Genomic DNA, 7,500 nt, shown 5'->3' on the forward strand with positions numbered 1-7,500 from the left:
TTTACAACTAATTTTCCTGCCAATATACAACCAATGCTTATAATACAACTAACAACTACTGTCGATACCACCACCACTGCTACTGTTACTACGACCACTACCACTACAACCACCACCACCACCAACACCACCGCCACTAGTAATGCTTACTGCTACTACCACTATGACTACCACTGTCACTGCAAGTACTGCTATTACTACTAGCACTGCAGCTACTACTACTATCACTACAACCATTACCACGTCCTATCACTAGCTTACTACTATTACTACTACTACTACTACTACTACTACTACCACCACCGCCGCTGCTGCTGCTGGCGCTACTTTCCAAAACAAGCATCCGGGTGCTTCTTTTTATCCCTTTGCCTTCATCTCGTCTTCACCTTGTCTTCGCCTCCTCTTTACCTCCGCTTCGCCTCCCCTTCACCTCCTCCCCATCCTTCTCGTCCTCCTACAACTACTCCTCGTGTTCATACTTCTTGAACCATTCGCGCAATTGTCGGGAGAGTAAGGTACTTGAATTTATCGGCTCTACCTGCCTGGTCCTTATTCTGTCGACCCAGAGAAGGATAGAAACAAACATCGACCACGGCGAGATTTGAACTCAGAACGTACCTGTTATACGTCCACTACAATCTATACAGCATATCATACACCTACCTTATACTTCTGTGTGTGGAGGCGCAATGGCCCAGTGGTTAGGGTTGCGGACTCGCAGTCATAGGATCTCGGTTTCGATTAACGGACTGGGCGTTGTGAGTGTTTATTGACCGAAAACGCCTAGAGCCCCGCGAGACTCCGGCAGGGGGTGATGGCGAACCCTGCTGTACTCTTTCATCACAAATTTCTCTTCCTCTTTCTGTTGTACCTGTATTTCAAAGACCCAGCCTTGTCACACACTTTGTCACGCTGAATCCCCCTGAGAACTACGTTAAGGGTACACGTGTCTGTGGAGTGCTCAGCCACTTGCACGTTAACTTCACGAGCAGGCTGTTCCGTTGATCGGATCAACTGCAACCCTCGTCGTCGTAACCGACGGAGTGCCATAGTATTTCTATGTATTCGTTTCAAATTTTGGCTCAAGGAGGTAGCAAGTAGGTCGATTACAATGGCCCCAGTGCTAAACTGGTGATTATTTTATTGACCCCGAAAGGAACAAAGGCAAAGTCGACCTCGGCGGAATTTGAACCCAGAACGTAGAGATGTTAATATCTCTACTAACATTGATTTCTAACATTAGTATAAGTTTGGAAAATTTTTGTGGAAGAATTTACATTGCTAATTTGACAAAATTCTGTACTTGGCTGGTGCGTTATTTTAGAGTTCCTCAAAAGATGCGTGCCAAAATCGCTTCCCCGTGATTTGAACTCAGAACACAAACGTGCGTTTCTTAGTTCCACCGTATTACAGTTTCTCTTATCTACCTTCCAATTTCTCTTTCCTATTCTAAGTACAAGGCCGGAAATTTTGGGGGAGGGGGCTAGCCGATTAGATCGGCCCCAGTATGCTACTGGTCTTATTTAATCGACTCCGAAAGGATGAAAGGCAAAGTCGACCTCGGCGGAATTTGAAATCAGTACGTACAGACAGACGAAATACCGCTAAGCATTTCACCCGGCGTGCTAACGATTCTGCCACCTCGCCGCCTTCTACCTCCCAAATACTGCCATTAACACCCCTGGCCACCTAACACCCCTGACTGCAACCCCGTTGTTTATTATGTGTGGGACGCAGTTGGGCCAGAGACCAACAAAACTCCTTGTAACACGAAAGATGAACTGAAGGCAAGGATTATCGCAGCATTCGCCAAGTTAAACAAAGAGACCTCCCCAAAAAAGTTGCAGGAGATACCAAAGTCGTCTGGAAACCGTGGTTGAAGCCAATGGCGATTTTATTCAATAAATTTACTCTTTAGTATTTCATGAGATTTTTATGTTATTTTGGTAAATATATCTGTTAAAATGATCTCAGTGTTATTTTTATTTTGGAGTAATTTAGACGACAATTTATTCGCCGCATTCAGTATATATAGTGTCTTTTTTCTATGAATCTAACATTTCTATAAATGTGTAGGGATGTTCTCTCTTTCACTCACTCTTTCAATCTCTCTCTCTCTCTCTCTCTCTCTCTCTCTCTCTCTCTCTCTCACCCTTCCCCAGTCTTTGTCTTTCTCTCTTTTGCTCATTCTCTCTCTCTTTCTCTCCATCTCATTTCTCACTCTCTCTCTCCCCTCTCTCTCCTCTCTCTCCTCTCTGTCTCTCTCTGTCTCTCTCTGTCTCTCTCCTCTCTCTCCTCTCTCCCTCTGTCTCTATTTCTGTCTGTCCGTTTCTCTCTCTCTCTCTCTCTCTCTCTCTCTCTCTCTCTCTCTCTCTCTCTCTCTCTCTCTACAATGCAACTATCTTCGACCTTGTCATATACAGGATATAATCTCTTTATTGTTTCATTGAAACATTTCTTTAATCTACAAATACATTTAGAAGTACACACACAGACACACACTCTCTCTCTCTCTCTCTCTCTCTCTCTCTCACACACACACAGACACACACACACACACACACACACATATATATATATACATATGTCTATGTATGAATATATGTATAGCTGTACGTATGCATGTATTTATAGGTGTATGTATGTATGTATAATGATAACAGCGACGTTGACAGTTGTAACTGTGTCCCATCAGTAATACTTTCATGTGTAGATTCAACATATTTTATCATTCACTTTGATTGATACGTTTCCGTCCAATGGACATGACTTCTGAATTAAAGTACATGTATTAGTTTCATTCATGTTTTCGTAATACCGATGTACTGATGTATGGCTCTATACTCTTTAATTACTATATACATACACACGTATATATATATATATATATATATATATATATATATATATACATACATATATATACATATATATATACATATATATATATATATATATATATATATATATATATATATATATATATATATATATATATATGCCTCTGTGTGTGTGTGTGTGTGTGTGTGTGTGTGTGTGTGTGTGTGTGTGTGTGTGTGTGTGTGTATGTCATATATGTGTATGAGAGTTATTTATATAGACAGAGGGAAAGCCACTAAATGGTTTTTCATCACGCTAGAAATGGGAGTTAAATCCCAACCCACGAGAAAGCTATTCTTATTTTGGCACGTTGAATCTAGGCGTGCAGAACAATTTGAGAGAATTCAAAAATGATTAGTTATACCCGTATTTCGAAGTTTCGCCCTTAACGATTAAAAATACTAATTAATTAATTAATTAATTAATCAGTCAATGCATTAAACCGTCTATGGCTCATCAGCGAGAGTCGCTATTGAAATATAAATACAGAAACTCGAATACATACCGCATCAAACAAGACACACGGCATACTGAGTTTTCATCTTTATATATCGAAGAATTTAGTTCAAAAAGTCCCACAAACAGTGCGACAAAATCTAGGGTAAAGCCAGCAGACAATTTTCCCGACCCTTAGAAATATTTTAAATCGATACATCTGCCGCCACGTTTGATCGCTAGCTCTGAAAGCTTTTTTTTAATTCTCTCTCTGTTTATTTCATCGTGTTCCTGTCCGTTGAAGAGCGTAGGCTCGAAACGTAACAGACTTTCTCACTTTCCCGAGCGTTAAACTAATAGGAGGAGAAGGAGAAGAAGAAGAAGAAGAAGAAGAAGAAGAAGAAGAAGAAGAAGAAGAAGAAGAAGAAGAAGAAGAAGAAGAAGAAGAAGAAGAAGAAGAAGAAGAAGAAGAAGAAGAAGAATGTATACATTCCTTTCTTTAGAGGGAAAATGTGTTGTTATTTTTTTATTTTTTATTATTTATCCTCATTGGTGAATTTATTTTCCAATAAGGCACCGATAGTAATGGTCAAAGAATTTTGTCCAAGTAAAGGGAAACTACAAAACAAGAAAATGAATATTTTGTGTATTCAAATTCAAATGACAAACAACATTAACCAATCCCTAAACAATATTATTATAAAGGGGTTCAAAAGAGAATGAAAATGGATTTTGCTTTTTAAATCTAAAACATAAAAATGTGACGTCATTAATAATATTAAATGATATTGAAAAAAATATCAATTTGTGAAAGAAAATTTTTGCATTATTATAGAATCACGCATTCATATGGATCTTAAAGTGATGGCCGACAGTTGGATCTTAAGAAAAACAGCCGTCCTTGTACATGAAGGAAACATGCGTCATAGCAGAAAACGTAATACAATTCCTAACGGAATACTTCATGAAGATGGGCGAAGGAATTATGGGACAATGATATTTAGGTTCAGTTCCCATAAGGCAGAGCAAGTAGGAAATGCCGCAAGGGATGACTTCAAAGATATTATGAAATACTTAATTTTACTTCTTAATCGCATCAAAAAGGACTCGTTTTGGCGAATTGGGGAGTTTAGTTTTCTGGAGATTTGGCGAAAGAAATATCGTTTGGGCATGTGTAGCTGAGTGTTTTACTGTAAGATTCTTTTCTCAAGCATAAAATCTCTTTAACATGAAGGGTGCAGTAAAATCAAAATAAAATAAGCAATTTTTGTGTACTAGCTTTAGTCTTTATAAACTAAAGATAAACTAATGATACATCTGTAGTATATTCTGGATTAGCTATTTTATGGCTGCTACAGTCAAAGTGGATGGAGATTTTGTCTTCTTTTCTTTTCTTCTCGTTTCACTTCTTACGTCAACTTCTCGTTTTTTTTTTTTTCTCATGTTTTCTCATAGACCAGCATTCTGTAGCCTCGGCACGACCTTGTGAGTGGATGTGGTAGACGGAAACTGAATCCAAACAAAGAAGAGCAAACAAGAAAAAACAAAAACGCGTGGATGTGGTACTAATAATGTATTATTAGGCGCTCAGAAAAGGAAAGAAAGAGGATTTAACTTTCGAGCTAAGCTCTTCTTCAGAAATAGAGGAAAGTCCAAAAGAAGGGAAGACGGAGGAAGAAAATCGCCAACGATGGACACATGGTTACATCGTTGAAATGGCCGGAAGGGAAAGGGTGAAGAAAAAAAATATATATGTAAATATATACCTATGTATTTGTCCCATCCTCCATCGTTTGTCAACCGATGTTGGTGTGTTTACGCCCCCGTAAGCTAGCGGTTTGGCAAAAGAGACAAATAAAATAAGTACTAGACTTACAAAGAATTATGTCAATTCATTCGACTAAAGGCTGTGCTCCAGCAAGGCCGCAGTCAAATGACTGAAATAAGTAAATATATATATACACACACACACACACATATATATATATATATATATATATATATATATATATATATATATATATATATATATATATATATGTATGTATATATATATATATATATATATATATATATATATATATATATACAGGTACACACTCATATATGTATGGGGTATCGTATTCGAGTGTTTGTGTGTAATGATATGCATCTGATTTCTGTGTCTATACGTAGACAACGGTGTGCGAGACTATGCAACAAATGAACATATCTGATAGCATTGTGCGTTTCAGTCGATCGTGCAAAAAAGTAATATATTTGATTGTGTGTAAGAGGAGGGGAAAAATAAAACATGTTTCTCGTAAAACAACAATGGATATCATAAAAGGTTGTGTCAAATTGACGTGAATGCGTGTGAAGTACAATTTGTTATTGAGAAAACAAATAGGTAAAATTTACTACGATGGAATTATAAAGTCAAATACACCATAGATAAAACAGAATTTATCTGTTTAGAACAAATTGTGTTGGAGTGAATGAAATGGAATAAAAGTTGGTTCATGAAAAATTTTGGAATGTCAGAATAATGATTAAGCTAAAAGTAAGCTGGATAAGAATTTGTGTCATAAATTATATTCTTATGGTGAGGAAAATGTGTGACTGTGTGGTCAGGAGTTTTTTGGGGTTTTTTTTTTTTGCAACCACGTTTCCGGTTTCAGTTCCATTCCGTAGCACACTGAGCAAGTGTGTTCTAATCTAGACTCGGGCCGACCAAAGACTTATGGGAGGATTTGTTAGACGGAAACTGAAAGAATCCTGTCGTGCATACATACACATATATTTGTGTGTGTGTGTATGTGTGTGTGGGGTCTGAATGTGTCTTAGAGTGTGACTCATCAGAGTCCGTCTTGTGCACGGTGGACAGCGTCCGTTTACTTTATTAAAAGATATTAATTTCCTTAAGAAAAATGTGGTTAGAATTTTAATAAAGAAATCATAGATTTAAAGTAGTTTATATTTCTGAAGATTCACGATAGGATGATTTCTTGGTGTCGTTTTTAAAGTGTCGGTGGTGAAATTCAAAGTTGGTGGTCGTTTTACTGCTGTCTGTTAATCAACGAAATTTTTTTTCTTACAATTTCTTTCAAATGCACAAACACCTCTAAGTGTAATAATGTTCTTAGTGCAAAAATGTATGGAGTTGAATATAAACTTTGAATATTTTATTGTAGAGTAGCATATGGGATTTCTGGTTGAGAGTGAGCGTTTTATTTGAGCTTAAAAGACATATGGAGTTATTTGTGATAGGGTGAATAAATTTGAATGGAATTATTCTAATCTGCATCTCATATTTAAACTTTGATAATGGATATAACTGTAATCAAGTGTTTACACATTAAGTTTAGTGAACGTTTCATTGTCGTGACTTCTGGTCTCCTTAAAAACCTGGTCGTTTGAAATTTAAGTAGATATATTCTAGGAAAACATTTTTGTTTTAAATTCTCAACACTTTGGGGGTGATAATGGTGTTTATGAATACTTTAATGGTATACAATTTTTAAACATTTATAATGGGAGTTCATATTGCAGAAGAAAAATTTAGATTGTAAAAGAATGAAATTTAAGAACATTTGAATTAGCTTCAACAGTTGTAGAGAAAAACATGTGTGAAAAACTATGGAGGTTTTTTTATGAATATTATCATCTGTGTTGGGTGTTAAAGTTACGTTATAAACTCACAGGAATTTAATGTGTAATTTGTTTAAAATATCAAATTCAACTGTGCTGCTGATATTAACACAATATTTCGATCCAATTCTGACATCGAAGGTATTTTATTTCATGATCATATACATAAAATTATGGGCCTATATCTGCGACTTCACACATCAGTAAAGTCATGGAACGAATAGTCAGAGGGTAAGTAATCGCATTCCTTGAAGAAAACGACTTGCTGAGTGATACCCAGCATCGTTTTCGACCAGGTAGGAGCTATATCAGGCAGCTCCTACAGCACTATAACTGAGTGTTGAAGTAGTTACTTGACAACTCAAATGTGGATGTAATGTGCCTTGACTTTGCAAAAGATTTTGATAAAGTCGATCATGATATGATATGCTACAAACTGCATAGCTGGAAAGCTTGGAGAGTGGTTACATGACTTTCTGAAAGATAAAAGTCAGGCAGTGCTGGCCAAGGGTGCCACCTCAAAGGAAACACAAATAGTGAGTGGTGTTCCACAGA

This window comes from Octopus bimaculoides, chromosome 13, assembly GCF_046866305.1.
Source record: "Octopus bimaculoides isolate indiv1 chromosome 13, ASM4686630v1, whole genome shotgun sequence".
Lineage (NCBI taxonomy): Eukaryota > Metazoa > Mollusca > Cephalopoda > Octopoda > Octopodidae > Octopus > Octopus bimaculoides.